Consider the following 11,000-nt stretch of genomic DNA (forward strand, 5'->3'; position numbering starts at 1 on the left):
TAGGATTAGTGAACCCAAACTGTGGCAGAAAATAAGCAGGAGTGCTGTTCCCTTTCTAAGAAATAAGATATCTGACACTTTCATCAGTACCCAGTAATGATAGAAAGCTAGGTTTGGGAAGCATAAATCAGTAAATCCTTAAGTTATTCCTCCCACATGCTTAGAAAGTTTCCGTGAAAAGAACTATTTTTAATAAAAGTTGAGCATATATAGTTGTGCAATAAATGATTCATTTAATCGGCAGCTATGGATTAAGAATGACTGCATATAAGACACCATGCAGGGATGTCAATATGAACAAGCAATGTTCTCTTCCCTTAAAAAGTCTAGTACAGCGATTTTCAACCTTTTCAACTCATGGCACACATATAGTAATTACTAAAATTCTGTGGCACAGCAAAAAAAAAAATGTAGTTTTTGCTGATCTGACAAAAAAAAGTATAATTTTGATTTATTCACACTGTACAGCTATTGTTGTGTTGGCTGTTGTTATTTTTTTTTTATTTGACAATCTAAGGGAAAAGAGGTCAGTGCCCTTGACTAAATAGTCAGGTATTGCATGTTTTAAAAATTCTTGTGGCACACAGTTGCCAATCCACAAACATTAGAACAGATTGTAAGACACCATGCAGGGATGTCAATATGAACAAGCTATTTTTTCTTCTCTTAAATAGTCTAGCACAGCAATTTTCAACCTTTTCAACTCATGGCATACATATAGTAATTACTAAAATTCTGTGGCATGGCAAAAAATGTATTTTTTGCCAATCTGACAAAAAAAGTATAATTTTGATCTATTCACTCTGTACAGGTATTGTTGTGTTAACTGTTGTCATTTTTTTTTTATTTGACAATCTAAGGGAAAAGAGGTCAGTGCCCTTGACTAAATAGTCAGGTATTGCATGTTTTAAAAATTCTTGTGGCACACAGTTGCCAATCCACAAACATTAGAACAGATTGAGATATATCATAGAACTCAGGAGCCCAATTTCCTATGGTTTTTATAACCCAAGCAAAGTATATAATACATATTTTAAAAATTACCTGTATTAGAAATTACTATAAGTATAATGTAAATTTAATTTAATTTTCCAAAACCGTTTTTAAAACGCTTAAGAGTGAACACCTTGAATCACTGATGTTAAAGAAACACTTTAAATGACATAAATCATTGTCTTTGTGACAATAAGTACTATGATGTAGGTTACATTTGAGTGTATCAATTTTTAGTACTAAGAATATTTGTACTCTTCTAATATATTCTTAATTTCTAGGACCTGAATAATCAGGTATTGTGTGTTTTAAAAATTCTTGTGGCACACGGTTGCCAATCCACAAACATTAGAACAGATTGAGATATATCATAGAACTCAGGAGCCCAATTTCCTATGGTTTTTATAACCCAAGCAAAGTATATAATACATATTTTAAAAATTACCTGTATTAGAAATTACTATAAGTATAATGTAAATTTAATTTAATTTTCCAAAACCGTTTTTAAAACGCTTAAGAGTGAACACCTTGAATCACTGATGTTAAAGAAACACTTTAAATGACATAAATCATTGTCTTTGTGACAATAAGTACTATGATGTAGGTTACATTTGAGTGTATCAATTTTTAGTACTAAGAATATTTGTACTCTTCTAATATATTCTTAATTTCTAGGACATAAGAACTTTATAGGAATACCATCTTCTTCCTTCCTTACCCTGCAGAAGGTCGCTTTACTTTCTATATTTCTCCACCCTCTAACACCAGGATCTCATATTTGCAACTTTATTCCATTTTATCCATTACATCACTCAAGGGCCCAATTTCCTATGGTTTTTATAATGCAAGCAAAATATACAGTATAATAAATATTTTAAAAATTACATGTATTAGAAATTACTATAAGTATAATATAAATTAAATTTAATTTTCCAAAACTGTTTTAAAACCCTTAAGAGTGAACACCTTGAATCATAATGTTAAAGAAACACTTTAATTGACATATATCATTGTCTCTGTGACAATAAGTACTATGATTTAGGTTACATTTGAGTGTATCAATTTTTGGTACTAAGAATACTAGTATTTGTACTCTTCTAATATATTCTTAATTTCTAGGACATAAGGACTTTAGAGGAATAGCATCTTCTTCCTTCCTTACCCTGCAGAAGGTCGCTTTACTTTCTATATTTCTCCACCCTCTAACACCAGGATCTCATATTTGCAACTTTATTCCATTTTATCCATTACATCACTCAAGGATGCATAAACTTCATCCATGACATTTCATATACATACCCCTTTTAATGACAATACTCCTCTTCTTTCAACTCTCATCTACCTTAGGAAAGTCCCTCTTCCTCTTTTGACTCCCTCATAATAAAACAAACAAAAACATTCATGACCAAGTCAAATCAGAGTAGTACAATGACAACCCTAGACCAGGAAAGTAAAGTCTCTCAATCTTTCTAATATACTTAATTTCTAGGACATAAGGACTTTAGAGGAATAGCATCTTCTTCCTTCCTTACCCTGCAGAAGGTCACTTTACTTTCTCTACTTCTCCACCCTTTAACACCACGATCTCATATATGCAACTTTATTCCATTTTATCCATTACATCACTCAAGGATGCATAAACTTCATCCACTACATTTCATATACATACCCCTTTTAATTACAATACTCCTTTTTTTTTCAACTCCTGTCTACCTTAGGAAAGTCCCTTTTCCTGTTTTGACTCCCTCATAATAAAACAAACAAAAACATTCATGACCAAGTCAAATCAGAGTAGTACAATGACAACCCTAGACCAGGAAAGTAAAGTCTCTCAATCTCTAAAACAACCTCAATAACACTTTAAATGTATAGATGCATTTTATAATATCTTCAAACATCCGCCTAAATCTCAATTGCAGTTTCACACAAATGCACTCCCCAAGAATCAGCATTCCAGATGAACATTTAAACAATCTTTCTTTTTCTTGTTCTCTAGTATTGTAACTACATAGTTTGCTATGTTCAATTACAAATGTAGAATATTTCAGTAACATTAGGGGTAAAAAGGCTTTTGTGGGAATCTGGTAACATAACTAGAGGGTATAGCTATGTGGGATATGTGAAAGTATATTGGGATAAATAAGATTTTCTCTCCTTTAAAAAAGATGAGTGTTACTCAGGTTTAGTAATCACTGTGAGTCTTTGGAAAGGTAATGTAACTTCTGAGCCTTAGGGTTCTCACCTGATGCATTTTATAATATCTTCAAACATCCACCTAAATCTCAATTGAAGTTTCACACAAATGCACTCCCCAAGAATCAGCATTCCAGATGAACATTTTAAACAATCTTTCTTTTTCTTGTTCTCTAGTATTATAACTACATAATTTGTTATGTTCAATTACAAATGTAGAATATTTCAGTACCATTAGGGGTAAAAAGGCTTTTGTGGGAATCGGGTAACATAACCATAGGGTATAGCTGTGTGGGATATGTGAAAGTATATTGGGATAAATAAGATTTTCTCTCCTTTAAAAAAGATGAGTGTTACTCAGGTTTAGTAATCACTGTGAGTCTTTGGAAAGGTAATGTAACTTCTGAGCCTTAGGGTTCTCACCTCAAAGGGTGGTTGTGGGGATTTAAAAGAAGCATTTGCAAATCCCTTAATGTATTGCTTGGCAAAAATGAGACCACCGTATTCAAGGCTGTTAAATTAATGTTATTATCAGTAATATTAACAAGATGTAAACTGTGATATTTATATGGCAGTGTACCTGTTATATATTTCTTTTCTATCTTCATGATATTTCCCTGGTCTACCTCTTGCAATACATAGTCCATTATTCTTTGTAACTGGGGAAGAATTGTAGATTGATAAAGAAAACAAATAAAATATTCAGTTATTACCCTTAATTTGATGGTTTGCTGTATAAGACTCTATTTTTTGTAAATGTATCACCAATGAAATAAAGCAAGTGACTGGACATATTGGAAAATATTTCCCTCAGGCTCAGACTTTATATTATAAAAACAATTATCATCATCTTATTTGCTGGTTTAAAAATTAAGAGTTACATTCCTGATGACTGAATTATTAGAGTAAGTTTGATTTCATATTTAAGTAAAAAATTCTATAATATACTCTTTTTAAAAATGTCCTATAAAATTAGATATTAGTTGTGCGATGTACTAATTAATAGGATATCTGGCAGGTCACCTCCCCTGTACTGTTCTCCATTAATAAAGAATTCTGATAGATCAGGTTCAAAACATAAAAAATAATGTAATTGAATAGTTAACAAATTCTTGGTTTTTAAGCATCTCTCCCATATTTTCCTACTGACAAGTTTTTAGATACTTCATATAAACTATCTATAATAGCCCTATAACTGACAACTTTAGCAAGAGAGTGATATACGGAATTCAAAATTGAACCATCCTATATTAGAGATGTCAATAAAAATAGAGAAACTGCATTATTAGTATTCATTGAAATAGGATTAAAAGTAAAAGTAACAACAATGAACTTTAGATGCTGAATCATTATATTTAATATATAATCAAAACTCATTTTGATTATAATCTAGTGTTCACAATTGTCTACCTACCATTAATGAATACCTACTCATCATGTGAGACACAAAAATGCCCGTTTTAGTGTGTATGTGTATATATTTAACTTAATTTGTATAGATATCCTTAGAATTAGACACTACTTATTTTACAATGAAGTTACATTTTAGAAATTAAAGCATTTGACTAAGACCACTATACTAATATGATTATAATTTTATTCTTCTGTGCTTTTAACACTTTGTAAAAATATTTACAAAAATTCTGAAGTACAGTAGGGACATAATATGAATTTTCAAAAGAGCTTCTCTGCATAACCATTCTCCAAACATCCATTCCTAAAAGCCTGGTGGATGGTCTCATGGGGCGGTAAGAACCTTGCTCCCAGCTGGCCCCTGAGGATGCCATTTGCCTTCTCCCTACCTAATCACCATGAGCCAAGTTTGCCCAGGGTAACAAGAATATGTATTATATTAAGAAGACAAAACCCTTCACTTAAACTTTGTATTATTTTATACCATGAAAGATTCATCTTTAAAGATTGGTCCCATAATATTTCCTGAGACTTTATATCATCAGCCTGATAAAGAAAGGATATAATTTACCAGTAAAATATTCTATTTATCCTACTCAAAATATACATTCAGTTAATAAATTATCTTTCCCAAGCCCCAAAAGAAGCACTGTCCATTGGACTTGAAAAAAAATCATTTATGGAGTTTAAATCAATACATAAGGGGTGAGTTGGCCAGTGTTTCTCAGTGGCTAGGGCACTGGCCTGTGCACTGAAGGGTTGCAGGTTTGATTCCTAGTCAAAGGCAAGTACCTGGGTTATGCATTTGCTCCCTGCCCCAGTTGAGGTGGGCAAGTGCAGGAGGCAACAAGTTCATGTGTCTCTCTCACATCCATGTTTGTTTTTCTTTCTCTCTCTCTCCCCCTTCCTCCCTCCCTCCTGCCCTCTTTCTCTCCCTCCCTCCCATCCACTCTTTCTAAAAAGCAATGGATAAAAATCCTGAGCAGATTAACAACAACAACAATATATATATGGATATCTCATTATCATGTAACATTTCTTTGAAAAGCAATGGATAAAAATCCTGTGAGGATTAACAACAACAACAACAACATATATATGGATATCTCATTATCATGTAACATTTCTTTTACTTTCCCCTGTTTAACTTTCCTGTATGTATTTGAACATCTACATTTACTTCTGTTTTGAATCTCTAAATTATAGACCTTCCAGAAGATGACATATTTTAAACAATTACATTATATTCTAAGGTACATAGTTTATGAATAAGTAGAACAGTCGACAGACACTATGTCTAGTGAAATCATCCCTACTTTTTAAAAACAACCAGACACAGGAAGTCAAGTTTGGCATACAGTACATAGAAAATTTCACTAAAAATCTCCACAGAAATGTCTTTGTGCTTATATTTTAATTCATCTATCTAATCTTATTCATCTTCTTTAGAGGCTCAATTTTCCAATTCTTTGTATTAACAGTTTAACCTAATAATCAAGCAAAGTTTGTATTAATGGCTTGTCTATCAAATGTTCAGAAGATGAGATGGAGAAGAGAAGACTGGGGAAGAAAAAAGCATTCAGAGCAGAGCTGGTCAGTTAATGACATTGTAAATGTACTTCTCCCTCTACATTTCCAAGTGGACAATCGTAGGTGCAATTAGACTTTCATCTTATTTTGATAAGTTATTCAGAAAGCTTTGTAAAAGATCCAGGAGACATTTTAAAGAAATTCATGATCAATAATAGCAATCTCTCAAACACTTGACACAACAAAAGGAAATAATAAAATGAATAGCAATAAAATTACAATTAAAGTAATGGTGTATTTGAATAATAATATATGGCATATTCGGCTCCCTGTTATCTCATTTTGAAAATCTAAAGGTATTCCATTTCCTCTATAAAGAAAGCAATAATAGCATAGTTTTACTTAAAATGCAATTATTATTTTAAGGAGGGAACTCTTTTGTCAGTGAGGTAAAAAAATATAAAGTTCAGTTCTGTATATAGTGTCAACTGCAATTTGTCTGTGGCTATTGTTTATTGGCACTGTTCAAGGGTTCCCTTCTCCTTTCCTTCTTCACCATGGCCTGGCATTTTTCCTCACCATCCAAGTTTCATTCCTCCAAACTTCATTCCAACTTTAGCTGCCAAAAGCTGAGGCTTTCCCTGTTGCCTAAAGCCATTTCCTTCCAGATACACAGAGAAGTAAGTTAAACCTTCAATGAAGAAATTTCTTTTTGCAGGACGGAGAGACACCAAAACCGTTCTTTCATATCCCACAGAAGTAGCCTACTCACATTCTGTGAATGCTCTTCCATAAATCCTCATATGAAAATTATTTTTATACAGTCTTGTAGTGTCCTTTATTATGACCTTGCCATCTTAAGTGGCAATCTGATTTTCATAGTTCTGAAGAAGGAAGCTATAATACCCCGTGTAATAATAAATTAGCTGGCTGTGGTATGTAAAACAGAGGACCATCTTCAATTAGTACACAGATGCACGCCAAGACATTGCAACAACCACAGTGTGCCGTCTTAATAGAACATTTAACGAAATCCCTGGTGACAATTCATAAAATACTTTTAGTCCTTCAGAAGAGACATGATTGCCAAATTCTTGACCCAGAACTCCCCAAAATGAAAACAATATCACAAATCAATGCCGGTCACCTATTTGCAAGCAAAATTTTCAACCAAATATTAGTAGCAAAACTACTTGTTTGGTTTATCCTTAGGTGTAGTCTCAAAAAAATAATTGAGGTTTCATTGCCACACAAAGTTGTGTGTGTGTGTGTGTGTGTGTGTGTGATATTGCCACACAAAGTTGTGTGTGTGTGTAAATATGATGCTATCATTAGCCAGCATGCAGTTTGAAGTCCCTCCTCTGGCACCAAATAATAGTGATGGATCTTCCTGGATTAGCCCACAGTGTCTCTCTGAGCCTTTCTTAGTGAACATTTTGGATTTGAGAGATAGTTTGCCCCTTGAGCCTGGAGTAAACACCAACTTGGATCATGTGAGCAGCAGATCTTAAGCCTGAGCCTCACTTGACCATATTTACATCAGCGGAGCCTATTCAAATGCTCATTTTTATTACAAAACAATATTTTAACTTTAGTAATTACCAATTTACCCTAAATTCTTGGTAAAATATACAGATTTAAACCAAATACAGTCATCATTGTATATTAGGAGTCATTCATACTAAAGTCATATTGGCTTATACTCCAATTTTTCTTTAAAATACATTTTAATTCAGTTGTGGTCACTGCTTTCCTAAGAATACATTATAATCTACTTACCTTTGAACATGTTATTGCCTAATAATTGCCAAAAGATAGGAATACATCTCAGGATATTTTAATTTTACCTATTCAAAATCATAGTACATAGTGAACGTATCAGATGCTCAACGACAACAACAGGAAATGCATATATTTACTGGATTGATGTGCTCTATGATGAAATAAGTCATATCTTTGTACCAAAATATCTGGGGACACCCTCCCCCACTACTTCATGCCAGGCACTGTACTGGAAGCTGACTCAACAATAAAGGCTTGCACTATGGAGCATGCATTGTACAAATCCACAAAATATCTGCATGCTGTACAATAAGCACTGTGCAGGAAACAAACAAGGTACCAAGATAGAAGCTAACAGATGACAACCTACTTTTGACAAGGTGATCCAGAATGATCCGAGGAAGAGGCCTTTGAGCTGAGGCTTAAAGTTTAAGAAGGAGAAAAAGGAAGAGTCCAGGCTTTAGGAACAGCATTTGAAAACGCCTTAGGAAATTTCTCCACAGGGTCCAGGTAGTAAAAGACCAGTGTGGCTGGAGCATATAAGTGAGAGGGAGATGGGTTCAGTGAGGTTGTAGAGAAAGGGGCCAGATCACAGGGTGATCTTGTCTGATATTAACAGAAAGGATCTGCTGTTGACCTGTTCCTGTGTTTCTGCATTTATTCATATTTTTCTATGCAGTTATGAGTCAATGAATATTTTTAAGAAGAGGCACCATTGCTTATTATTAAGAGTTACTTGCAGGGGGAAAAATCTATGGAAGCAGAACAAACTATAAAGGCTGTAGCAGGTACCCAAGTAAATTATGACGCTAGCCAAAACTGATTTGGTGGCAATAGAGATATAGATAACAGGGTGGAAGAGATACATCTGAGAAGGATAACTGAATAGATGTGTGACTGGATAATAAGATTGATAGATCTAAATATGGTCTGGTTAGGGATGAAATGCCATCATGAGGAAGAGGGAGCAATCAACACTTGGTGGAGGGTTGAGCCATTTATTCAAATGATAGAGGTGGGAAAGAATCTAAGGACAGAGTTTTAGGAAAAATCATGCTGTTACTATCATGACATTTAGAATGGCCCATTCACATTTGTAAACATTTAGCTCCTTTACAAGGTTAGAAAAATAGCGTATAAATCCCTTCAACACTTCACACTTTTTTCCACATATCTAATAGAAATAGATAGTAGATAAATATTAGTATTGATTATTCATGCAAAAATGTAAGACTCTTGTTTTGTCCTTGCCACAGAGAAAATGGGTTGGTCTGAATAAAAAGTTGAATAGGACCCCTCTGATTCCTCCTCTGAATTTCTTACTTTTTCTTTGCTGCCAAAACACATCTCAGCCACAGGTAGCAAAAACACAAGCACTGAGACAGGAGGGCTCCCAAGATTATCTCTGGGCCCCAGGAGACACAAGGAGGCACCAGAATGCCCTTGGGAGAGAGCCAGGCCTACTCATCTTTCTTCCGTAGAAGCACCAGGTATCGGTGAGCCCTGCCCTGCACCATAAGAATCATGGTATATTGTGTACCCACCCTCTGTAAAAACATGTCACTGTGTCCCATGACTGCACAATGGTTCACTTCCAAAAGGCAATTTGTAGTAGACAGGTATTTAAACACCTACAAGATACAAAAAATTGACCTTAAGTAAAACTATTATCAGTTTCCTAAATAGAGGGCACATCCTCCATGACATCTAATGCCATATTTTGTCTAGCACTTTGTTGTAAGCAGTATTCTAACAATCACGATGATTCCATACACAGGGATCAAATTAGACTAGCTTTCAAATAATCAAGATATTTTTTAAAATCCTACGAAAGTGAACTCTAATTTGAAAAAAAAAATTAGAAGATTCAATGAAAAGGACTACTTAATACTTGGATTTGGTTTGCATATTATATGTAGACAGGCTATATTTATGTTAAAGCAAAAATCGTGAAAATATATTTTAAAATACCAAAAGAAAGAAAAACAGCAATAGAAATAGAAAAGAACATAACCCCCAACTCACACTCAGCCACTGAAAATCCACCATTATTTTAAAAGCTCATATTGATTTGGTCTTTATCATATTGAACTGAGCTTTTTAAAAACTCCCCTAAGCTTCTCTCATAAAAATTGCTCTTAGCTTCAAAGGAAATATAAATTACTGGGAGAGCTGCAGCTGTAATAATTAAAAAACACTAAAATAATGAATTAAATATTTGCTATAATCACAAAGTTGTCATTACATTTTCTGGTTTGGGAATCTTGCTTTGATCTTTCAATTGCCTTTAATGCAAGTAGCGAAAGTACCTATTTTTTTCCCCTGAAAGTAAATACCCGTTTCTGTTGAAGTGGATAAAAAGTTAAAGTGATTCTGAACCTTCTCTGAATGTCACTATGAAAGGCGTAATCATTTGAAAAACAAGCTGCGTGGAGAACTGGGGCTCAGCAGTCTTTCAGTCATTTGTTTGTCTGCTCCAAAGGGTTGTGGCACGTCTTCCCTGTCCCTCAGGTGGTATCCATCAGCTGCTGGTTCCCGCCTTAGCCAAGGGGGCACAGACCACTTTATTTTTTTTTTATTTTTATTTTTTTTTGCTCATAAAGAAAAGACCTGTCCCTGGAACCGAAACCCATCCAACAACTCTGCTAGCATCAACAGGAAGAAAGAAACCATCAGGTGTCTTGCCCTCTCCACATTTCAGAACCTGGCAGCAAACGCACAAGGTCCAAACCCGCCAAGGACCGGCGCTGCAATGGGAACAGTTGCCTCTCCAGCCCTCTCAGCTCCTCCAGCCCCCAATACCGGGACGTCCCGCCCGCACTCCGCCCGGCTCCCCCCTCTCTGCTCTCCAGGTGGCTTCGCGCCGGTGGCCAAAGCCCAGAGATGCGAATACGGACACAGGTGGGTGTGGCGGCTGAGGAAGCACTGGCGACACTGGTGGCTTCCCTGCCACCAGCACCAGAGCAGCAGGAGAAAAGGCACTTACTTGCAGCCTTGCCCGCCGGTCCTGCCCACCCCGTGCCCCGCAAAATCCGGCCCCGGGAAGGGCGCGGGCTTCGGGGACCCTTCCTGGCTCCCCCGCGTCCCCT

At 35.3% G+C, this 11,000-nt stretch overlaps 1 protein-coding gene across 1 annotated transcript in view; it reads right to left on the bottom strand.

Annotated features, from left to right (window-relative positions):
* Nucleotides 1–10,981, bottom strand: part of SCN9A (sodium channel, voltage gated, type IX alpha subunit) — a 132,161-nt gene extending 121,180 nt beyond the window's left edge. The window contains exon 1 of the mRNA XM_014546972.1: nt 10,898–10,981. The gene's annotated coding sequence lies outside the window, so the exon portion shown is untranslated. The remainder of the gene's footprint in view (nt 1–10,897) is intronic.
* Nucleotides 10,982–11,000: the final 19 nt, after the last annotated feature.

This window comes from Myotis brandtii, unplaced genomic scaffold (genome assembly GCF_000412655.1).
Source record: "Myotis brandtii unplaced genomic scaffold, ASM41265v1 scaffold112, whole genome shotgun sequence".
Taxonomy (NCBI): Eukaryota; Metazoa; Chordata; class Mammalia; order Chiroptera; family Vespertilionidae; genus Myotis; species Myotis brandtii.